At 45.1% G+C, this 24,823-nt stretch overlaps 1 protein-coding gene across 3 annotated transcripts in view; it reads right to left on the bottom strand.

Annotated features, from left to right (window-relative positions):
• Positions 1-22,107, bottom strand: part of LOC146854898 (transcriptional enhancer factor TEF-3-like) — a 779,218-nt gene extending 757,111 nt beyond the window's left edge. Inside the window, exons 1-2 of one of the 3 annotated variants that reach the window (XM_085652320.1) lie at positions 21,974-22,107; positions 21,524-21,628 (exon numbers count right to left, since the gene is read on the bottom strand). The gene's annotated coding sequence lies outside the window, so the exon portion shown is untranslated. Of the gene's footprint in view, positions 1-21,523; positions 21,761-21,973 lie in introns of those variants that run through there. The other 2 variants (XM_085652319.1, XM_085652321.1) reach the window with 2 other exon arrangements.
• Between the last annotated feature and the right edge of the window lie 2,716 nt (positions 22,108-24,823).

Genomic DNA, 24,823 nt, shown 5'->3' with positions numbered 1-24,823 from the left:
GAGTTTTGTCTTCTCCAAAAAGAAGGATGCGTAAAAGAGGCATGCTTCCATTTTGGCATGCATAAAGGTACTCGAAAATAACTTCTACACAACAAAATTAGTAAAAACGTCTCTGGATGCCTTCGTTTGGGGCCAAGATTGAATTCAACAAGTACACTACTGAAAAGGCATGCGGTATACTCCTTTAACTAAATGCAAGATATTACGGCAGCAACAAAAGAGCTGGCTCCCTTTTAGCCCATTACTCAAAGTGCAGGAAGGAAAAATCTTCTATCTATCAAATCCATCATTAATAACTCGGGAGTCAAATTGTTTAGAGATACTGACCTTGCGGCATCTTTTGCCTCTTAGCATAAAGATTTATATACTCCTGAAACCACACCATCGGAAGAGTTTCTTAATAACTACTTCTCCAGTCTTAAACCTAGACTTTCACCTTTGCCAGACCTCTCTATTTTAGAACAACCACTCAACCTTGAGGAACTCTTCCTGGCTGTAAAATCGCTTCTTTTTTTAATAGATTGTTATTGTCAAATTGATCAACAGACAAACAAAAAAATAGATTGAGTTGAATCATACTGAATCCCAATTAAACCTGCTCCATATTTGTTCAAAATTTTTAATAGAGCGTAATCCCTTAGTCCTAGCTAAAGCAAGATCCCCGTCATAAATTCCCCTACGGGTTGACCACCACTCCGCTACTCTTGGGGGTGTTGTCGAGCCCCATGCCCTGGCTATGCACAGCCTAGCCGTAACAATTATAAGAGATAGGAGACTTTTTAGCCCTACATGTGCGACAACCCTATGCCTTAACATAATCAACTTGTTTGTTAATTGCAGCTCTAAGCCAAGACAGATCCTAGTATAGTTGCTCACATCTTTCTAAAATGTCCTCAATTCTGGTCAAGTAACAAACATATGCAAGAAATTAGAAGCCTTCAATCTGCATTTGTGGCATTGGTTCTTCACCCCTCTATTAGTCTCCTCATTGCCTGACCACCTTGTTATTCTATCAGGCGTATAGTATAACATACAAACCATTCTGAATTGCTGTAGTTTTAAATTTACGGAATGGACTGACCTCTCCATAGTATCTAATGCTGCAATTATTTCCATATAAGTAATATTGTCTGAAAGAAGGTTGATCCATTTCAGTGCAAGCTTCAAGCTGTCGTTTACTCTTTGCTGACAAACGTTCTGGTAAATAGTGTGCGTTAGCGACTTCTTAGGTGCCTGATAAAGATCTCTCAGCATATCCAAGTTCTCCAATATTGTTATCCCCCAGATCACCAAAAAATAATCCCTAATTTGCAGACATTTAAAAAAGAGCCAGTGAGGAAGAGCAAAAGAACTTTGGAAACTTTTAAATGTATGAAACCCATATGTATTATATAGATGTCCTAAGCACTCAACACCATAACTAGCCGAAATCTTACCAGTTGGAACTGGAAGCATTGGGTTTTCCCACAAGGGAAGATACTCATGAAAGAAAGGCAAGTAGTATTTAGCAGAGATTTCACACCAAATATAGACTATATCCCTCATAGCCTTAAATCTGACTCTTTTGAAATAGTTGGGATTATTAATTCGATATACAATCTGCTATCTAAGCCGAGCACAAACCTAGAACAAAAGTCAGGATTATCTACAACCAACAATTTGGGAAGGCATTCAGCAAATGCAGCCTAATAGTATAGCTTGAAATCCGGAAGCTGTAGCCCGCCCTGGTTATAAGGAAATGTAATGTGCCGTATTATGTGCCATGCCGTCTCATACCCCCAAATGAAACTGCCCAGAGCCCCTTCAAATAAAAAAAAAGGAAATTTGGAACCTGTGAGGGTATTGTACGAAACAAATATAAAAATGTGATATCTGCACCCCAAATTTAAGGCGGACGAGTAAGCACCATGGATTGGTCTAATAGATTGAAAGTTAAGAAGAACTTGTGTCTTATTGACATTTAATTAATATCCTGAGAAGGTGCCAAATGTATTGCCTTCCTCTCTAATATGATCCAGTGCGGATGCTGGATCGGAAGAATAAACAGCCACGTTGTCAGTGTACACAGTAACTTTCACCTTGCACACTCCTGCCCTAACTGGCTGGATTTTAGTGTTAAAATACAAAGAACATATAAACGGCTCAAGTATAAAGCAAATAGAAGAGGGGACAGTGGGCACCCATGCCGAGTCCCCCACTGTATCAGAAATGGGGTAGACACCAGCCCACCGCATGCACGCTGAGCCCAAGGATTATTGTATAGGGCTTATACCCATTTACAGTAGCGACCATTCAATCCATAAGCCGAAAGTGTGGACCAAAAACAATCCCAAATAACGTGGTCAAATGCCTTTGCGGCATCCAACAATATAATCCCCATAGTAATGCCTAGTTTCTTTTCCCCATCAAAAGCCACAATTGCCATGTTGATATGGGCCGCAGTGTCCCTACCTAGTATAAAACCATGCTGCTGGCTTGATACCAGTCCTAGCATAAGAGGAGCACATCGGGTGGCTAGGATCTCAGCATAGATCTTGGTATCCGCGTTTATGAGAGAAATAGGTCGGTATGAACCACACTCCTCTGAAGGCTTCCCCTTTTTTTTTTTAAACATTATTTGGCATATTTCATGAACTAGACAAATCCCCACTGTCCCCTACAGATCGTACGGCATGTCTCAGCAGGGGCACAATGTAGTCCTTAAACACTTTATAGAATTCCACGGTTATTGAATCATCAACGACTGCCTGACCAGCGGGCAATGCAGCCAAGGCCTCCAATATTTCTTCACTAGTAATTTCCTCTTGAAGGGTCTTAGCTTGGTCAGCGCTAAGCCTTGGGAGGGCACATTTATTGACTAAACCCCATTTCATCAAATACATTAATTTGGCCGTATAATTTCTGATAGAACTCAGTATGTGTTCCAATATTGATTGTATCTGTGTATAAAGAGCTCCGTCCTCATCCTTAATAGCCTTAATGTGACTTTTAGCTTTTTTATCTGCTAATTGATGCGCCAACACTCTCCCTACCTGCTTGCCATACTCGTACTCGTCCTGAAGGGAATGATTTTGTTGTAACTAGCCGCTACCCTCTCCCTTAATATACTTCCCAGGCGTGAGTGTTTCCCAATCAGAGAAAAAGATATTTTCTGTTGGTTTGCCCCCCCTGCCTAATTGCATCAGCGTGCAATACTTCTAGCTGTGTAACTGCATGTGGGGTTGCCCCCACACAGAGTTATTTGTTATTATTTTTCTGGTAAATATATTGCTGAGTAACACCCCTTATTAAGGCTTTCATAGTTTCCCACACAGTGTAGGGGTGTAGGGGTGTAGACCCAACATTGTTCTCTATGAACTCTGCTAATTCTTTTTGAACCTTCAATATGTACTCCTACTCCATGAGTAAGTGGCGAGAAAAAGAAAAAGTGTGCCTCTGACTGCTTACATCCTGCAGATAGAAAGATAGCAAAATAGGGTTAAGGTCCGATGTCACTCTAGGACACACTTCCATAGCCGCAGACCGTAATATCATGATCTTAACAAATGCCAAATCAATACTAGAATATTGTTTATGAGGAGCACAATAATACATGTATCCAGGCACTGTTTGATACAGTGACCTCCATGCGTCCCTAAGGGATTGTAAGGCAAGAATGGAGGCCCATGGGGGGGGATGGACGATCGTGCAGTTAGTAATGAATGGCACTAAATATGTGCTGTGTACAATATACGGGCCCAATGTGGACGAGAATTTTATCTTCACTTTGATAAACTCCTTCTTCCGTAACTCTTTAAATTATTCAAACACTTCAATGCTCTAAATTCCTCTTCTAGTTCCTTTGCGCAAGCCACAATTTGTATAATCTCAAAAAAAGATTGAGATCTAACTCAATGCAAGAATTATAGACCTATTTCCTTAATTAATACAGACTGTAAGAAATTCACTAAGGCAGTGGCTCTTCCCTTACTTCTTTAATGTCTGACCACTTTAATGTGCACCAATACAGTTTTATCCCGCATAAGAATGTGGCAGATAATTCTTGTACTTTTTTAAATATCATTAATAAAGCTCATAAGATAAAAGATCCTTTGGCTGCATTAACTTTCAACACAGAGAAAGCCTTGTACAAGGTCGATTGGAGAATTTTAATGAAGGCTTTTAATTCCAAGTTTCTTACAATTTATTTCCTTGTCATACTCCTCACCACATACTTCTGCTGTAACTAATGGTATACGTTCTCCTTGTTTTCCTCTCAACAGATGAACTCGACAAGGATGCCCCCTTTCTCCTTTGATATTTGTTTTAGCTCATTTTAACCATTCATTCACCAACTCAGGACTTCAGATGACTTTTCTGGGTTCAAAATTAACAACATACATATAAAGTTTATGGCATATGAGGATGATATTCTATTTATGTTGCATCCAGACTGTTGGCTCCCTGCTTTCTTTCATGAACTTTACCTTTATTATGCAGTATCTGGATATAAACTAAATGTGGACAAAACTGAAGTATTGCCATTGAATAAAATATTGCACTAAACCAGTATTCGTTGACAGAGGCCTCTCATGGAACTCACCCAAAATCAAATGCTTAGACATTAGGTACTCTACAACTCTCAAGAACACACTCAGAAGTCTTTTCGGACAAACTCCTAACTTTTTCTCAGAAATGGCCTCTATTGTACCTTTCCTGGTGGGGTTGTCTAGACACCCTTAAAATGATGTCCCTTCCTATTATCAACTTCTTTCTCATGATGCTTCATATAAAGATTTCCAGGGGGCTCAGTCTTTAAGATACTTTCCAAATTTCTTTGGCATTGTAAACCTCCTTGAATCTCTTTGTCAAAATTAAAACTACCTTAGTTTCTAGGAGGTGTTAACTTCCCTGATGTTCTCAATTACAATAGAGCTATTGGCATTAAGCAAATGCAAATCTATATGACCACAACATTTGATGCTCCTCAGAAGCTATGATTCTCTCTGAAACAGGCTATGCTATCCCTTTTCTCTCACAAACACATTCTTTTCATGTTCAACCCTCCCATGTCTGGGTTACCTATTACTGTTTCTCAAGCATGCACATTATTGAAACCCTTTTTTGTTTCAAACCTGACCCTCAAAAATTCAATTCTTCAACAGCCCAATCTGGCATAATAAATGAAACGGGGAAGGACCTTGCGAGGATAGGCATGGATGAACAAATGTATATTTCTCATCTCACAGCTATACCATTCAGGTTCCCTCATTCTGTGTTCCGAATTATCCTCCACATATAATCTTTCACCTCACATGCATTCCCAGTTTTATGAACTCTGATCTGGTACATCATACACTCATGCATCATTTCTCTCCTGATACCTACTACCCTGGCTCACCTGCTCACCCGACTGCATCATCAGTTCACCTTTAAGCGGATTGCATTTACAAACTCCTGAGAGCACTAGATCCAGAAAGTGCCAAAACACTTCCAGAAATACTTTGGGTGTCTGATCTGGGTTTTGTTTGGCCGACCTATATGTAACTGCTTGCCCAGCCAGCCTCACTCTATCTTTATACTTTTTTTTACAAAATACTTTTTTTATACTCCTATCCGTCTTTTTAAGCTCAAACTTGCAACTCAAGATACTTGCTGGTGGTGCCACGCTTACCCAGATACAGATCTTCACATGTTCTTTTTGTGCCCTGCTTTGTTCATATTTTTGGCTCTTGATATGGAACCGTATCAAGGCCATCACCTACATTCACATACCCATTTCAAATGATTTATTGTTTCTGGGCAGCTTACATGATGTTTGGATCGCTCATCGAATGCTTGGGAAATTTGTGGATTTCCATTGCCATTTCTGTTATTACTTCCAGATAGAAATCTATAGATAATATTACTCTTCAATGTTGGTGGAATCTGGTATGTCATCATCATAGACTAGATAGCTATAACCTTGACTCACTACAGCTACCTATCACGCGTAATTGATTGTGGATGCCACTTACTAACTATCCGTCACATTATGCTAGGAGGATAGTTCCCCCCTCCTCCGACCTAACTGTAAAATTTACTTTATAAGTTATTTTCACAATTAGTATACACATCATTTCGTACATTTATAAAGGTTACAAGCTGGTTTTGTATATATAGTCTTTTCCTCTTTTCTCTTAATTCTATTTCTCCCTTTTCCATGATTTGCTATGTTTTTTTCTCCCTTTCTCATATTTCTATAAAAAAAACTTTCTATGTGATTGCTCACATTGCTCCTTTTTGCTTATCTCTTATTTTTTATGCATTACATAAATTGTATCCTTTAGATGTGTTCTGCTTTCAAAGTTCATACTTCTCTAAATTGCAGTGTTCCATTATATTTAATGTTGCTGCTTACCCAATTAATATATTTACCTAAAAAGAGACTGGGATGTTTAAAAAGCAAAAATGCATGTTTGGAAATATAAACAATTGATTGCTTTTTTTTTTTTAACATGCCTTATAAACCGACTGCATTCTGTCCATCAATTGTTGTTTTTGCATTGGTCACCCCAAGTGGGAAGGGTATGCTCAGACGTGAGTCCCTTGCTCTCCATGCCACTGGAATCAAGCTATCCTGGCTGACGAGGGCTGAAAGCCCGAAACCGGTCCTAGGATGCTTGTTTCCAGTCCAGGGAGGACCTGGCTTGGCAGTTCAGGCTGGACTGTTCCCATGGGGCACAGGGTCATGACTGATTTGCATATGGCTGGTTTCAAACTGGAATGGGATGGTGAGCAAAAAAACGATGGATTTAGGCCCAGATCTCTGTACTGGGGTGAATGTATGACATTGTTCTGCATTCTGTACATCAATTGTTGTTTTTGCATTTGTCACCCCGAGTGGGAAGGGTATGCTCAGACGTGTGTCCCTTGCTCTCCATGCCACTGGAATCAAGCTATCCTGGCTGACGAGGGCTGAAAGCCCGAAACCGGTCCTAGGATGCTTGTTTCCAGTCCAGGGAGGACCTGGCTTGGCAGTTCAGGCTGGACTGTTCCCATGGGGCACAGGGTCATGACTGATTTGCATATGGCTGGTTTCAAACTGGAATGGCATGGTGAGCAAAAAAACGATGGATTTAGGCCCAGATCTCTGTACTGGGGTGAATGTATGACATTGTTCTGCATTCTGTCCATCAATTGTTGTTTTTGCATTTGTCACCCCGAGTGGGAATGGTATGCTCAGACGTGAGTCCCTTGCTCTCCATGCCACTGGAATCAAGCTATCCTGGCTGACGAGGGCTGAAAGCCCGAAACCGGTCCTAGGATGCTTGTTTCCAGTCAAGGGAGGACCTGGCTTGGCAGTTCAGGCTGGACTGTTCCCATGGGGCACAGGGTCATGACTGATTTGCATATGGCTGGTTTCAAACTGGAATGGCATGGTGAGCAAAAAAACGATGGATTTAGGCCCAGATCTCTGTACTGGGGTGAATGTATGACATTGTTCTGCATTCTGTCCATCAATTGTTGTTTTTTCAATTATAAACCAACCAGGGCATAGTAGTCCTGGGCAAAATCTAATGGACGATACAGCGTTTCTGAGTGAGAGTGCTACTCTTGGGATGGGTTATGGGTGGAAGGGAATGAACATCAGGAGCATCTCATGATTGGGTGCGCTGGCCAAGTGCGCAGGTGAGCAGGGACTGCCTCTCTCTGTTTCCAGCTTGTTCTGTTTAAAGTTCAGGCATTAACTCAGTAAAATTCCGACTCATAAGTATGAACTTTAGGGCATGGCAAATTGCAAGATATGGAAGACGCAGTTTAAGAAGCTTGTGCCTCTAGCCCTGTCCATGCGTTCATATCAGCCCCAGGGAGCCCTGCAGGATGAATGAAGCATAGGGCAGCATAAGGGACAGATAGCTGAGTAGCTGCACAGTGCATAGAGACAGGTATGATCCTGATCCAACAATGGACTTTGGGTCAGACTTTGTATCAGAGAATATCGAGCCTCCAGACGTTTGGACATGTAGCAATCTTATATCCCAGTGAGCGAGGTGTTCGAGGACACACAATGCCCCCAGAAGCATCCCACGGCAAGAGGCATATAACCAGCAGAAGGGCAAAGTGCCACTAAAAAGCCTGATAAGGGCCAAGTGGCCGGAGGGAGATACATACCCAGCCAGAACTGTGGTGTGTATAAGGAACAAGCAGATCTGCCTGATTACACTTTGGCCTTTTAAGGCGAGACCAGGACACCTAAAGTCATACATCTTGACTCGGCAGAGGCAATGGGTGGTGTACAGAAGACAACCGACCTGTGGCCTTAAAGAACTGGGCAATCTGAAAGGTAATTTTAGAATCCCAAATACAAACTCTGAACCCCTCCCAGGGGGTGAGTTCACCCCTCTCCTCTCAGCCTTTCCCGCATGTGACCCTTCCCCATAAATCATTCCTGTGACAAGATATGCTATATAAAAAGCCGCAGTTTATTAAACACATGGATCAAACATTTCGCAACCTATTGGTTTGTCATTCATAAATATCCATGTCAATTTACATCCTGCATCATTTTTCATGCTTGTTGTCTCTTTTGTCAACACTGCCTTTGTTCAAGGTGCCCCATGTGCATGGCCAGAGTGTTCACAGTTCCAGGCTTCCCTTGCTACTGATTTTGTGGCCGTCCATTAGGACCGCCCCGGGCTGCAAGTGCCATTCTGCTTCTTCTGGACCCTCGCTAGCCCCTCACCTGCTCCTCAGTGTCCCTGCTGTGTGGCATGCCAAGGACACTGTATGAGCATCACTTTTACTTTGCCAGTGCTGTGTGTTGTCATTTGCTCACCCTGTGTCCCTGCCGTGAGGCGTCCCAAGGGCACTGTGTGAGCAGCTTTTCTACCTAAGGTACATTCCCCATTGGATCTTTTTTCAGGTTTCTTCTGCCACACTGCTGACGGTTCCACGATTGGCCCGGTTATATATGAGTGCCTCACGATCCATACTTTCCTGCATCCCTACATTCGGACCTGGGGGGGAGTTAAAGCCAAAACTCAGTAAGCAGGGGCGTATGTATCTTCTGAGGGCGCTCAATGCCCATCGCCCCATCTCTTTGATTTTTCATCGGACCCAAATCCCCAGCCTGCAGCCATGGTTGCGGCCCCTATGCAGAAGGGGTGTGATCCGAATTCCCTTGGTGCGAAACCCGCCCTTTCCAGGGACATCCGCATGACCGCTATGTATTGAAATCGGCTGAGGTAAGACCCGTCCCTAAGCTCTATGTGTAAATAGGGGCCCCCTCCAAGCCTCTCCCTGCCCCATGTAGTCCCGGACTAAGCATACTGGGCAGTATGACTTGTCTTTGATGCACTCGATCCTGGTGTATTTCCCTTTGCCTGTTTGGTCTGTCTTTGATCGGCGCAAATGGATTACTATGTGCCCCGCCCCCATCTGAAGGTCTGTTTTGTGCATGCATGCTGTCCCTGGGTTTCCCTTTGCTGGAGCGACTAGTTCACTAATCCTGTAATCCCCAAAGAAGGCCAAAGCGAATGTCGCCTTAAATAGCTTCAGCTCATGATCCCCATTGCATACCTCTGCCAGGGTGCCCAGCACCTGTTTTAGGACCACAAAATCAATGGGCTGTCTCTTATCTTTCGCTCTGGGCTGCAATCTACCCCAGCCCTTCAGTACCATTCTGCATAGGAAAGACCTTGTGGGATCCCCCCCGTTACAAGCTTTGCGTAATGAGCGACTGCGCTCAGGTGTGTTTGTGCGCATGACACTTTTTCCCTCCCGGAATGCCCAGTCAATAAATGCAGTCACTTCTTCCTGCCCAATGTCCTGCACCCCTTGGCGCCTGTTATGTCCATGAAGGTAGCCAAGCACATACTACAGCGTTTCCTTGACTTGGGCACCAGCACCTTGTCTATCTGTGTCCTTAGTCCTTATCCACTTGCTACCATATGCCCTCTTGCACTGGTGTCATGACTTGGTCTGCTTCTGGTGCCTGCTTCCTGAACCTGCCCCACTGAAAACGAGAAATTGAATCAGAGATTGCGTTATCCAGCCCTGCGATGTGTCTTGCCTTATTGGCTATGTTTGTGTTTAGCTGCCAGCCGACCAGCATTCGCAGGAACATGACCACTGCCAGACATTTTGCTGTTCCTAAGTTGACCGCCTATACCACTGCATGATTGTCAGACCAAAGGATTATCTGCCTGTTGGCCAGCTTTGGGCCCCATAAGGTGAAGGCCCCTACTATGGGAAAAAGTGCTAGCAATATGATGTTGCTTGTTAGCCCCTTGTGATGCCAGCTGTCTGGCCACCTTACTTGCACCCATGCAGTCCCCAGGATGGCCCAAAAACCAGGGACACCCACCGCATCTATGTAGAGTTTGAGGTGCTCAGCCCGCACCCATGGTTCCCACCACGAGGGTCCCATTGAACTTGGCTAAGAAAGCGTCCCATTGCTCCAGGACCTCTTTCACCCCTTGTGTCAAACGCACCCTGTGCTGTTTCTTGGACAGACCCTTATTCAGCCATGCCAGGCGTCCGGTAAAGGGGCACCCCACAGGGATTACTCTGGTGGCAAAATTCAATTTACCCAGCAACTGCTGTACCTCACCTAGAGCTGCCTTTTTCTGCTGCTGCATTTGGGAGATAATTTGGAGCAATTCCACTACCTTTTCCGCTGTCAACCTGCAAGTCCCGCCCACAGAATCCAGTTCTATTCCAAGGAAGGATAGCTTGGTGACTGGAACCTGTGTTTTGTCTGGTGCTAGTGGGACTCCTAACTCTTCTGCCAGGCCCATAAAGAGGCAGAGGAGGTGTGCACACTCCCCCGTTCCTGCTCTGCCAATGAATAGGAAGTCATTTAAGTAGTGTACCCGCCCACCTCCCGTGGCGTGTTCCCAGCTCCCACTCGAGGAAGCTACTAAATGCCTCAAAGTAAGCGCTGGATATGGCACATCCCATAGGTAGGCACTATACAAGAGGAAAATGCTACATTAAAAAATACAGTAACACAACATCCTGGAAATAGCTAACACTCGTAGGGAATACACGATTAAGTAAAACATCAGAAATATAAACAGGAGCTAAATTACTGGCATAGATGTCCTGAAAGTTTTTGACGTTCATTGTTAAAAAAAATCAATCTCATGTTTTTGCCATTTAAGTTAAGAACATGAATATAGGGACCTATTTCAATGTCCGTTTTGGAGAACTGCCTGGGCCGAGACCTGGAGGAACGTGGCCAACTCAAAGCACTGCCTGTGACCCAAAGTTATGAGCTAGTCTCAGACCTGCTGCTGTACACCTTGATGCAAAGTTCTTCTGTGTGAGTCAACACTTTGTGGCAGTTCTGAATCACCTTTCACCTGCAACAAACGTATTTCGGCTTTTCCGTAGACAGTTAGTGTTAACCCTCACTGGCCATTGTCTGACCTTTACCTTAATTGTATCTTTTTGTATTTACTACAGATTTGAAGCCCTGGTAGCAATAGTAGTATAGTAACAAGAGCAGTACATAAGTTTACCAGGAGAAATTAAGTGATTTGCCCAAAATCGCAGGATGTTGAGCCACCGAGCTCGAACCAGGATCCCCAGCTCTCGAATCAGCAGCTCGGGCCACTGTGCCACATCCTCTCAACTCTCATGATATTTGTAAGGGAGCTCTTTCATTAGACCTGGATAGTGATTTATTTATTATTCATCAAGTAGGCGAAACCAATGTATTACCAATGCCTGTTGTGATTTGGTGGCAATACGTTCAATAGTTGTTGAGAAATTAAGGTTAAAAAATTTTAGAAATCTGGAAGGTTGGGCATGCAACTTCAAATAATGGAGCGCTCTGATTGGCCAACAGGTGTTTTTTTTCCATCGGCCGCCTTGCTCGCATGGGTGCGAGATGCTACCACCAGTCCCACAGGAGCTCAGATTCTGCTTGGCTGGCCACAGCATGAAGAGAAATGTTGCGGCCGCCATTGCTGGACATGAGCACCTGAAAATACAGAGAGAATAAAGAATAAAGGGGCTGCTTAGGGGGTACCCTGTCCCCTAAACCTGGCCAATATATAAATATATTTTATCGGTGTTCAATCCTGCAGGACTCTCGCAGGAGCCAGCACTGCCCCCATGCTCTTACGAGAGTCCTGCACTGGCTTCCGAGAGAATCCACTAGAAAAAAGGGGGCATGGTTGTCTGTGTTGGGTTGGCCAAATACAGGCCAGGACCTGTGGCTAATCCATGGCCGAAAACTGTGTGCAGTGAGGTGCTGGCTGTCCCCGGGGGTTTGGGTGCACAGCCAGTCCGCAGAACAGGCCCTGTGGCCAAACCCGCACTGCCAAAGGTTGTGCGCAGCAGTGGTTCGTTTAGTTAAGTATAGTAATAAAATCTTATTTTATGTTAAGAAAACCTAGAAATTCACTGAAAAAAACTAAGGTTTAAAGGGACATTGTCGCTAAGTATGTTAAGAATATCTTACTTTACATTTTTTTAAACTTAGAAATTCACTGTAAAAAAACAAAACTTAAAGTGACGCACACGCCATGCACTGCTTTTGACCTCACATATTACATCAATCAATCAAACATTTGTAGAGCACTGCAAATAACCCGTGAGGGTCTCAAGGTGCTTGTAACTTCTGCATGGTGGGTTCTCAATCGAACATCCAGGTCTTTAATTCTCTACAGAATTTCTGGAGCGACTGGGTGGTCTTTAGGTGCAGGGGGAGCGAATCCCATGTCTTGGCTGCCAGGTGTGAGAAGCCAAGATACCCCTCCGGGGGGTGTATGTGAGGAAGCAAGAGGCAGAATGGAGGTGTCTGGTTGGTTGGTAGAATGTCAGTCGTTGAAGATGCTGGTCCTTCGTTGTGTAGGGCTTTGTAGGCGTGGGTCAGCATCTTGAATTGGCATCTCTTCTGTATCGGGAGCAAATGTAGGTTCCTGAGGGGGTTTGTAATGTGGGTCCATCTTGGCACGTTGAGGATGAGTCTTGTTGCTGCGTTGTGTATTGTCTGAAGTCTCTTCAGGAGGCGTGACGTGATTCCTACATAAAGTCTCCAGCCTGCTGCTGATGATGGCATGCGTGATGGTCCTTCTGGTGTTGAATGGGAGCCACCTGAAGATCTTGCAGACCATGTGGAGGGTGTGAAAACAGGTGAATGAGACTGTGTTGACCTGTATTTCCATCTAGAGCTTGCGATCCAGGATGACCCCGAGGTTGTGGGCATGGTCTGTTGGGGCCGGTGATGGGCCAAGACTCGCAGGCCACCATGTGTCATTCCAGAGTGAGGCATTGTTCCCAAAGTTGATGACTTCGTTCTTGTCCATGATGAGTTTCAAACAGTTGTCTCTCATCAATTCAGTGACCTCCAGCATGCAGATGTGGAAGTTGACTCTGGCAGTGGAAGAGTCTTCAGTCAGCTAGATGATGAGCTGGGTGTCGTTGGCATATGAGATGATGTTTAGTCCGTGTGATCTCACAGTACGTGCCAGGGGAGTCATGTAGATGTTGAAGAGGGTGGGGCTGAGTTAAGAACCTTAGGGGACTCCACAGCAGCCGTGGCCTGTGCGGGTAAGAGCAGTGGGGCGGCAGTGCGGGTATTTTGACGGACGACCACGAGGGAAAATGAAATAAATAATTAATTTTCCCTCGTCGTCGTCTGTCCCCCCAACCAGCCTCACCACTCTCACCTTCACGGGACGGGCTGCTGCATAGATGATCTTTTGGGTTCTAATGTGAACTGTGGGAGACGTATCCTCTGGGTTCCTCCAGAGAGGAATGTTGGGATCCATTTGAGGGCGTTACCTTGGATACTGACATGGTGGAGTCTTTTGATCAGTGTGTGATGGGAGACTTTGTCAAACGCGGCTGATAGGTCCAGGAGGATGAGGGCCGCCATTTACCACGGTCTAGGAGGGCCCTCATGTCATAGGTGGCTGCTATCATGGCCGTCTTCGTGCTCTGGTTGGCTTGAAATCCAGACCGAGAGGGGTCTTGGAGGTTGAGGTGTTCCTGGTGTTGTGCGAGTTGCTGGTTGATCGCTTTCTCAAGAATCTTAGCCGGAAATGAAAGCAGATAGATGGGCAGTAGTTCTTGGGCTCGTTCAGAGGGTTTTTTCAGGAGGGGTCTCACTTCAGCATATTGCCAGTCTTTGGGGAAGGAGGCAGATGTGATGGAGGTGTTCAGGTCCTTTCTGAGTTTATTGCTGATTGTCTTGTTTCCACGGTTGAAAACGAGGTGGTGGCTGGGGTCTGTGGGTTCTCCCAAGTGCACGGAGTTCATGATGGAGATAGTGTCTTGCGTGTTACTATTGAGTGCGGAGGTGTTTCGGGTTTGTGTGTGTGGGCTGGTAGATACTGTAAGCAGCAGAGGGTTGGGGTTCAAAGTTCTCGTAGATGGCTGAGATCTTGTCGTGGAAGAAATCCAGCAGTGTGTTGCAAAATTCTTGGGGGGGTGTTATGTTGTTCTCGGCGGCGATGGGATTGGCCAATTCCTTCGCGATGGCGAACAGTTCCTTTCTGCGGTTGGAGCAGGCCTCAATGCGGTCTACAAGGGCATTCTTTTTTGTTTCTTTTAGGAGACTGTGGTACTGTTTGAGGGCAGCACTCACGACATGTTCTAAGGCATCATTGATAACATCTCTGATGACACCTGAAATTACATCATTTGATAACAAAACTGTGAATGGAGGTGAGTTCAACGTTAGTTCAGTTAACTATAGATGGTGAATGTCCGTAGGTTTTTTTAGTTGAAAATGTTATGCTTAAACTGACAGTTAAGCTAACATCACTTTAACCTTTGTTTTTTGCAGTGTACATAAATTTTTCAATGACTACAAGTCAATCATGTAATCCAAAGTCCTTATGTAACGCAACTGGTTCTTTTGTAAAGCGCTCGTACACCTTCGGGTAATGTTCGCTCTATATAAAATCGCATTAAATAAATAAATAAAAGTAAAAAATCAGAGTGGGGTGGATTTCCAGATTTGCAACGAACAACAGGAGAAAAAGCCCCCCTAGTCCAATAATAGGGCTTTGTGTTTTTTTTATTAGATTTTCAAATCGGCCATGGATTTGCAAGTCCATTAGAGAATCTGAAATGTAAGCGTCCAGATATTGCTTAAATTTAACCCCTTCATACTCATACCAGAGCACTTTTTAACTGCCAATTTCTTGAAACTGAATGGATTTACACCAAACCAAGCAAAGGCACTTCCTTGAGTAACATTCAATTTATATACCCAGTTTGGTGTAATTTCGTTCAGCTGTTGTTTCTGTATGGAGGAGCAAGAACATCTATGGGAGTTAAAATGTTTATAAACACTTTTTGATCTGTCCCCCTATATGAACCTTGCTATGAAGAACCCAAAGTGGATGTACCTATTGTTTTGGAAAGTTTCATACAGACACGTTGAACGCCACCGAAGTCACAACAAAACAAAAAAATTCCTTTTCAATGGAAACTCTGACCTAGCCTTAAATACAGAGGATCTATTGGCAACCTTTGTAATAAATTCAATTACAAACTATATATTGAGAAATATTATGGTTGTCTGGTGGGTGGAATTTGCGTAGTCGTGCTACGCAAAGCTCCGCGAAACGGTAAAAAATATCCACGAGCACGCATAAATTCTGCGAACACGCGGAATTGCTTGTTCGTGATGCTTTTTTCCTGTTCGCGAAAGCTGTTTGCGTGATCGGGGGGAAATATCTCGCGAACAGGCATTTTGAGAACGTGAACAAGCAAAAAATTCTGCGAAGCCACAGAACGCAGAATTTTGGGCAATTCCGCGTCCTCCGCGGAATGCGAAATTACCCAAATTCCACAAATTCCACGAGCGGAACGGAATTTACCACCCAGGCCTAATAATTATGTTATATATTTTTCAAAACTGATCATGACCATTTACTGTAAGCCAACACAACTATCACACCACTCCCCATTCATTGCTCACGAAGTAAGAGACAATGAAAAATTATGATAGATTCACTCTAAAATAAAACACTTGTATAGAGTTATAAATTATTTGTTAAAGCGCAGTAGTGTTGTGTACATATAGACTTCACTCCCACTGGAAATAAACCGTAAAAAGACAGCATCAGAGGTTTGCGCCCAAATGTATGAATACTTCGCCCTATCTCATTTTAAATATAATATGAATGGTGATGTCAAGTATAATATAAATGGTGAGAAATACATTTTCTTTTACCATTTTCGTGAATTAGAAAGCCTGCTTAATGAATTGGGAAAAAATACTTGAACTCGTTTGTGTACTCAAAGGCCAACATTCATTTTGTGAACACGCACATTTGGTTGATTGGTTTTCTGGGGCGGCTCCTGCATTGAAACGGAGGAGCGTCGCCCCACTTAAAATCCCCCCAAAACCCCAGGGATGAAAAATCAAATGGTAATTTATTACCATTTTACTTTTCATCCCCCGTCGCGAACAGAGTGTCAGGACGGGGCCACTGTTGAGTGACAGCAGCAGGGAGAAGGGTGGGCTGTAGACAAAAGTTTGCTTGCTTAAGACTCCCCATGGATGTCAATTCACCAAAATGCCAGGGGTAGTGGAAGTGACATTGCATGCCATTTAACCGTTACTTTGACTCACACATATACGCATGTAAACACACTCTCACCCGCAAGCATGCATACAACATACATTTGACAGCTTTTTTTTTCTTAACTTAGCTTACAGGTAGGGTCATATTCCAGCTAATGTGCTCCGTTTTTTATTACACGAATAGTGAATAATATTATTCACTATGTGTATAGTAAAAGAATCGACAGAATCCAGGTAAGTGGAGCTCCAACCATCGTCCATTAGGAAGAGCTGCCCCTGTTTTCAAGGCACTGATTTTGCCACTTTTGAGGCCAGGGGTTGCAAAAGCAGTGCCAGAGGTAGCAAGGGGCAAGCCAGTGGTCGCAGCCGTGACCCCTGGCGACCTCTAAATGACTTCCATGAGACTCCCCTTCTGTGCTGCTTTGGTTCACCCATGCAGCATAGCAGGTTTTAATAAGGAGGCGAAATAGTGCCTTAGGGGACGAACTAGTCAATGTCCAGGCCAACATGTTCCCTTTATTATAGCATGAGTTATTTATTAGAACGCTACTTTTAATTGTTTTAGTCTCACATCTTTTATCAGAGATGTTCTTGTAACGGATAGAAAAAGTCTTGGAAAGGGGAGACTAATTTGTTTGCTTTTTTGGATCTGGTTACATAAAATACACATTATTTCAATTAGCGATCCAAGATGACGCCCTCCAATACCTTCCTTCTTTCTTGAGCTACTGGACAATTTTTTTAACGGAATAAGGTGTAAAATCTCTGAAATGTTGTTTTTAACACGTACCCAGCCTCGCTCATAAGTCTGTTCAAACGGAAGTTCTTCTAGGTCAGTGAGTCTCCAACGTATGTTGAGGAAAACAAGATACGCGACAGATTTTCACGATATCCACACAGAATAAATGTGCATACATTCAATTTAAATTGAACGTATTCATTTAATTGTGATCTTGAAAATATTGAATTGAGTCTGCCCTCCCACACCAATGTTGGAAACTCCTGTTAGTAAATCCTTCTGCATCACTTTCTATGTGGCAATATGTAATCCCCGCTCCATGTCTACTGCATGTCCCCATTTTGTTTTGCTTTAATAAAAATTTAAAAAAAGAACTACCTACCCACTTCGAACCTTATCCTGCTGCGCTGTTTGCGCGCACTCTACCATCTGCCTTTCCCACTGCAGGCTTGATACTCAGAGTCCTCTCGATAAAGAGCTATTTGAGTCCATATATCTTCCTTGCACAAACAAGGGCCAGCACAGATCATCCACCGCCTGAGCTTCCATTAACCCTCCGGGCGCCTCCACTCTGCCTCCCTCGCTCACAATCCGCACATCCCCAGAAGCGACAGTGGAGGGCGCTCCTTCTCCCACCTCGCTGCATGGGTCCTGGAACATCCTCCAGTCCAGACCTGACCCTCCCTTCAGGAATTCAGAAGAGGTCTTAAGACCTGGTTGTTCAACTGAGTCTACCCGAGCATCTTGGCCCTCACACCTGGAAACACTAGTGGGTGAACAGCAGCGCTCTATAAATCCTGTTTGTAATTGATGGATTCCCTTCCATGCAGAGCCGGACTGGCCGCAGAGAGCTGGTTCTGTTACTGGGAGCCGGGTTTGCAGAGGTGCTGCATGTTCACCCCCTCCCCCCCACCCCCCATCCGCTCCTCCAGGCTGGCCTGACAAAATTGCCAGGGCTGCTTTGGGTTCTCAGTCAGGCCCTGCTTCCATGTCTCCACCATTTTGCCCTCCATTTATCTCCGAGGGCGTTCACGTGGCAGCTAGCACTTTACATACCACCATAAATTCAAAAATACATCACCAATCGTTTGTTTCTTGCCACCTCTGTTCAGCCACCCCATACCAACCAGTCAACTGAACATCGGTGCTGCTGGGATTTAGATAGATCTCGTCAAAAAACGACAAAAACGCTTACGCTAGATTATCTATTAGAGCTGCGGCGCTTGGCCGTGTTCTGACGGCTGGGACAGAGGGAGAGAATCCACAAGGCAGTTCCTTTCAGGGTACTGCTTTTTCAACGAACACCTTTCAAGTCAATGTCCTGTATCTATATCGCATCAATTGTGAGGCCACGGTGATACACAGATGTTCCCAGGATCACACATCCTGGTCAGTAGAGAAGCTGGGGTTTAGAATCAGTTCTTTGGAGTTCAAAGTGCACATTGCCCTGAAGCCGCAGTTTAAGGCGACACTGGAGGCCGGAGGACCACTAGCTTTCCTTTCCCGCCATTTTATCCATCGGGGCAGTGGGCACAAATTCCACCCCTTCTATATTCCCTCCTACCCCTCGCCTTTCGGCGTCTTTCGCCCTTCAATGCTCACGTAAACTACTGATAATCACACCTTTATGACTCAATCCCTTTTGTCAAATATCATCAGTCTTGCAAAAGTCCAGCTACTTATTTGCAGGGCCACTGGAATTATATGGCAACCTGGCAGGCCAAATTAAGTGGCAGGGTTGACTAAATGCAGAAAGAAAAATCAAATTATGCGGTGTTATGTGGAATATTTTCTGGCAGTATTATTTCATTGTTTTACATTTTTTTTATTTTTTAACAATATCTAAGCAAAAGGTTCACCTCAGTTTAACACCTAAATGCAGCAATCTGTAACTAAAAGATGACCTACCGCTGTTGAAACTAAGGGTCAGCCAACACACGGCAACAGATGTTGCCGCGATTTTAGAAACTTTCCATAAATTTGAACTAGAGATTATTTTTTTTGTTAAACTATACAAATTGCAGAAGGTAGATTATGTGGCAAATGTGGTAAATACATAATTTTGTGTTCAATGCCGTGGCCTCACAATCGTAAAAAGCGGCAAATAAATGATTTTCAGGTGTAGCACCTACACTCTGGAGCGGTCTCCCAGTTGGTGTGGGAGGCGTTCAGAACACTAACTAAATTTTGGTAAAAAAAACCTGAAAATGTTATTGTTCAAACTACGTCCGGAGTAGTGGTTATTCTCTCTAGCTACAAGTAGTCTCTTTTTTGTTCTCCTCTGCACTATCGTTTGGCTAATCATACTCTCGTGTCTACTTTTTTACTGCCCAATACATAGGGTGACCAGATTTTAAGAAGCAAAAACTGGGACAGGCCAGACATAAAAGTAGGACTAATGCCACCAACCCTACTTTTATGTCTGCTCTGTCCCGGATTTTGGGAGGAAAGAAACCCACATACATTAGCTATGGCAAGACTTCTAGCCTCTACCCTGATTACCCCTGCATGCATGAAGATGAGGTCAACCTGCTGCTGCCTGAAGCAGATACATTCTTGAAGGAAAGCATACATTGTATTTCTCCTTTGCAGGGTGACTTGAACTTTGTCCCAAAAACTGGGACATGTATTTAAAATAAATGAAAGCATCGGGACAGCCCTCTGAAATCCGGGACGTCTGGTCACCCTACCTACGCACCCAAACCGACAGACCACGCACGAAACCTGGGCTTCATCCTGGACTCCTCCCTCTCCATGACCAGACAAGTCAACGCCGTCTCCTCGTCCTGTTTCAACATCCTGCGCATGCTACGGAAGATCTTCCGGTGGATCCCCACCGAGACCAGGAAGACGGTCACCCAGGCCCTTGTCACCAGCCGACTGGACTACGGCAACGCCCTCTACACCGGAACCACCGCCAAGCTCCAGAAGAGACTCCAGCGGATACAGAACGCCTCAGCCAGACTCATCCTCGACATCCCCCGAAGCAGCCACATCTCCGGACACCTGAGAGACCTGCACTGGCTCCCCGTCAACAAGAGAATCACCTTCCGCCTCCTCACCCACGCACACAAAGCCCTACACGACCAAGGCCCGACCTACCTCAACAACCGCCTCAACTTCTACGCTCCCAAACGTCATCTCCGATCAGCCAGCCACGCCCTCGCCGCCGTCCCCCGCATCCGAAGAACGACAACAGGAGGAAGGTCCTTCTCCTACCTGGCCGCCAAGTCCTGGAACTCCCTCCCTCCCGACCTGCGCCTGACCCAAGACCACCTCTCCTTCAGGAAGAAGCTCAAGACCTGGTTGTTCGAGCAGTAACGCCCCCCCCCCCCCCCCTCAGCACCTTGAGACCCTCCTGGTGAGTAGTGCGCTTTATAAATGGCTTGATTGATTGATTGATTACCTATACAGTTTATTTCCCACCTCCTGGTTTATTTATCCCCCTCCCTCCTCGTGTGTCGAGTTGTGTGTGGTTTTAATGTTTAGATGCACATAATCGATTCCAGTTACAAGCTCCTTATGTTGGTGATGTATAACAATGCTATGCATAGTGTTGTTCTATTGCACAGCACGCTGATACCTTTTGAGTTGAGTGCACTCTGTAGGAATGCTTAAATAAATGCACGATCACATGATTTCAGGGGCCCTGCTTATTTGGGGTGTAAATGCTGATTTCTTAGAGTTCCCAAACACGACAGACAAGCGAATACAGCGTAATGCAGTAGTGTGACCAGGATCACACAATTTCGTTGAGGGGGGAAAGCCGGGATCCGTGCTCAGATTAAGACTCTGGTTTATTAGCAATTTACCATGAGACCACAACTTGTATTTTACCTGTCCCATCTCTCTGTGTGTCTGCATGTTCTCCCTCCTTTATCCGGTGACGTTGTTATCTCTGACAACCCGCTTAAATTAATATCCCAATACAAAAGTGTTCATCTCGATAATTGATAGTAAAGGGTTCACCCTCCAAAAAGAAAAACCCTCATTTCACCCGATTTGGTGACTTTAAATGTTTAAGGTTATGCAGTTTCTAGTTTATGTTTTCACAAGTAACCACCCGTGTGTTCATGCACAGAGCCCAGGAAACAAAACAGAATGCAACACTCCGGGTTTGGGTGAAAGGGCAGTGATTTGGGGTATCCTTCACCATCACCACATCAGGCCTCCACCGTTTAACTGCCGACTCGTGCCTCCATGTGTACTAGGCGCGTGCCCCTGTTCCCCACACAAGCAGAGGAGACTATGTGACATGCATGTCTTACCTGTTGAGTCAATGGTGGCTCCGCACACCTGCCCTGCCACCAGGCGCGCGCTCTCGGCCGCTGGGGGGCTCAGGTCCAGAGCAGGGGAGGCATCTCAAGTGCAAGCTGCAGGAAAAGCACACGGCAGCATTACCACTGGGGCTACAGGCCAGTGTCCTTCCCTTGCCGGCCTCCTGCAAGCTGTTTCCTCTCAGAGAGGCAGCGCGCGGGCACGCATCAGAAATCACCAGCATGCCAAACTTCAAGAGAGGCGTTTGCAGCTGCGGCGCGTGGTCTGTCAGTGCCACTTGTGCGGGCTTCCCTCCGCCTCCCCGGACCTGTCAGAGGAGCAGGAAGTAGGGAGCACGGGATGACGTGCAGAACCTGAAGAGTGCAGCGCCAAGAGGCTGCGTCCAGCTAGGGGGTCCGGAGGAAGGCGGGGGAGAGACCGAGAGGGAGCGGAGGACTCACCTGCTTGAAGTGTTCCTAGGAGGAGGAGCCGCGGTACTGAAGCAAGGGCCGCGAGGAGCCACGCGCTAGGGTTTAAAACAAAAGTGCGCGTTTATTCTCGCGTCCCGGGGAGTTTGAGCTGGAGAAAAGCGGAATGTCAGGCATGAGGGTCGGTATGACATGCACGCGACGTGAAGGGAGGGCACTCCGGAGTAACGTGGGGTCCTGAGAGGGAGGGAGGGAACTGGGCAAAGGAGGTGGCTCCGGCCCCAGGGAAGTGGGGGAGGGGAAGGGGGTGAGGCTGGAGATGCGGGGACACGTAGTATTGATGCTCTTCACACTAACGACAGCCGAAGGATAAAGGCGCTGGCATGGGGTTGAGATACTGTGCAGTGCGGTGTCAGTGCGCGTGAGGTGTTCTAATCAGCGCCACTGGAAGTAAAGTAAGCGTCAGGGGAGTTACAAATTAAGCGGCATGGTTGACTAAATTATGTGGTAAGAAAAGGCAAAATATATAGTGTAATGTGACAGATTTTGTGATAGCATCACTTTATTATTTTGTAATTTTTATTCATAGTAATACTGTCTGGGCAAAGATTTCACTTCATTACTACCAGTTTAACAACCAAGTACAGATATAAACAACTGAAGATGACCAGTTAACCTATGTAAAGGGTATCCACTATGTGCGAACGCATGTTACCACGTTTTTAGTAACTATAGATCCGTTTAAGCTATATCATTTTGGGGGTTTAATTCGGCATAATGTGCAACAGATGTTAGATTATGCAGCACATTCATAATTATGCTAAAATAGCCGTGGCTGAAAACGTGCATAATCCCAGTGGCCCTGATTATTGTCCAATAGACATGTAACCTTTACAACACTATAAAGTAAGTGGAGTTGAACTAAACTTTGTATACTAAACCAGGGCTTTCTATAATAGGCAGGTTGTGTCAGGTACTGAGTATCTGCACTTCTTTAATTTGAACAGGAAAAATATCTGCACTTTTCAGTACTGGTGCAATAATTTTAATGGAAGAACAGGCACACAATGCCCATAGGGCTAAAAGAGCTTCAGTTAACACTCCCACCCCCCTCCCCACTTCATGTCTCTCCACCCGGCTGCTGCAGCATGAGCGGCTAGGCAGTCTCTGAAGTCTTATCTTTGCAACACCTAAGTTTTTCACATGTCTTTAAAAGACCATTTGTGAACTGGTTAAAGAGGCTTTGTTTGTTGTTTTTACTGGTTCCAGTACCTCTTGGGTCCCTACTCTGCCTATTCCTTTCATTTGTATTTTACTTTTACTGCCACAGTGGGAGAATGTGTTTGTGAAAAAGCATTTTACGAGTAGGAATGCCACCTTGGCAAAAGAAAAATACTGGCCATTTGTGGTTTAAAGAGTCTGCAAAGGCCTCGCCTTGACACCAAATAGGGTTGTTAATAAAATGGTATGTATTCATTTGTAACATGACATTTCTATCTTTGTTTTCTTTATTAGTTATGGATCATTAATGCAGCCTAGAACACATTTAAAAGTGCTTTCTATTTATATTTGCTGTTTGAAGTATGCACAGATAAATGCAAAAAATACAGTTTTTATGTGATTTTGTTTATTTTTGTGCTGGCGGGGACATCGAAATATCGCTGGTGCCGGTAGAAATACAACCACCTGGCAGCCATAATCAGTGGAATGAATGTTTGTTGCAAGATCAGCACACTATTTATTTCCTCCACCCTCCATCCCATGATTGATGCCATAATAGCAATAGTTAAGCTTATATCTGAAACCCTACGCCAGTCGTTGATACAATACTGGGTTATTCCAGGTATCTAGGAATACATCCTACATTCAGACAACTCCCTCCTCATTCTCACTGCTCACCCTTCACTTTCACGCTCACCCGGCTCTCACAGCAATTACACTGCTCTCACACTGTTCACTACGCACTCACGCCGTTCACCCATCTCCTACCCATCTCCACCCTGCCCTCACATGATCACACTGTTCACCCCGCACGCACATGACTCTCAACTCACTTGTCACTTTCACCACCCACCTTACACTCACCAATCACACTGGGGGAACATCCGGAACAATGAGGCAAGAGCCACAAGTTCCGGAAGCGCACAAGCCAAACAACGACTTGCCTGAGCAACGACTTTGCCTTAGCCACGCATGTGCGTGGTTAAGGCAAGATTGGTCTAGTGTTCAGGATGGGTGTGAAAAAGAAAAGAAAGAGAAGAGGACAGGTAAGAGGGGTTCAGAGTAGTTTTTAGGGGGTGGGGTTGGGGGAGTTCGGGGTTGTTTTTAGGGGGTGTGGGAATCAGGGTAATTTTTAGGGGTTGGGGAGGTTTGGGGTAGTTTTTAGGGGGTAAGAAGATTCAAGGTAGTTTTTAGGGGTTGGGGTTTCGGGGTAGTTTTTAGGAGGTGGGGGATTTGGGGTAGTTTTTTGGGGGTTCAGGGTAGTCTTTAGGGGTGGGGGGTTCAGGGTTGTTTTTAGGGGGTGCAGGGATTTGGGGTAGTTTTTAGGGGGTGGGGGTTCGGGGTAGTCTTTAGTGGGTGGGGGTATCGGGGTAGTTTTTAGGGTGTGGGGGTTTGGGTAGTTTTTAGGGGTGGAGGGATTTGGGGTAGTTTTTAGGGGGTGGGAGGGGGTTCAGGTAGTTTTTAGGGGGTGGGAGGGATGCTCGGGGTAGTTTTTAGAGGTTGGGGGATTCGAGATAGTTTTTAGGGGTAGTTTCTTTATGGGGTTGGAGGGGGTTTGGGGTAGTTTTAGGTCTCGCCTGACCCAGCGCATGCGCTGGTCTGGCGACACTTATTGAGAGGGCTCCAAAAAGTGCTACCAGGCCAGCCTAGAGCCACAGTGCA

This window comes from Triturus cristatus, chromosome 4_1 (assembly GCF_964204655.1).
Source record: "Triturus cristatus chromosome 4_1, aTriCri1.1, whole genome shotgun sequence".
Taxonomy (NCBI): Eukaryota; Metazoa; Chordata; class Amphibia; order Caudata; family Salamandridae; genus Triturus; species Triturus cristatus.
This window is presented reverse-complemented; position numbering and strand designations above follow the sequence as displayed.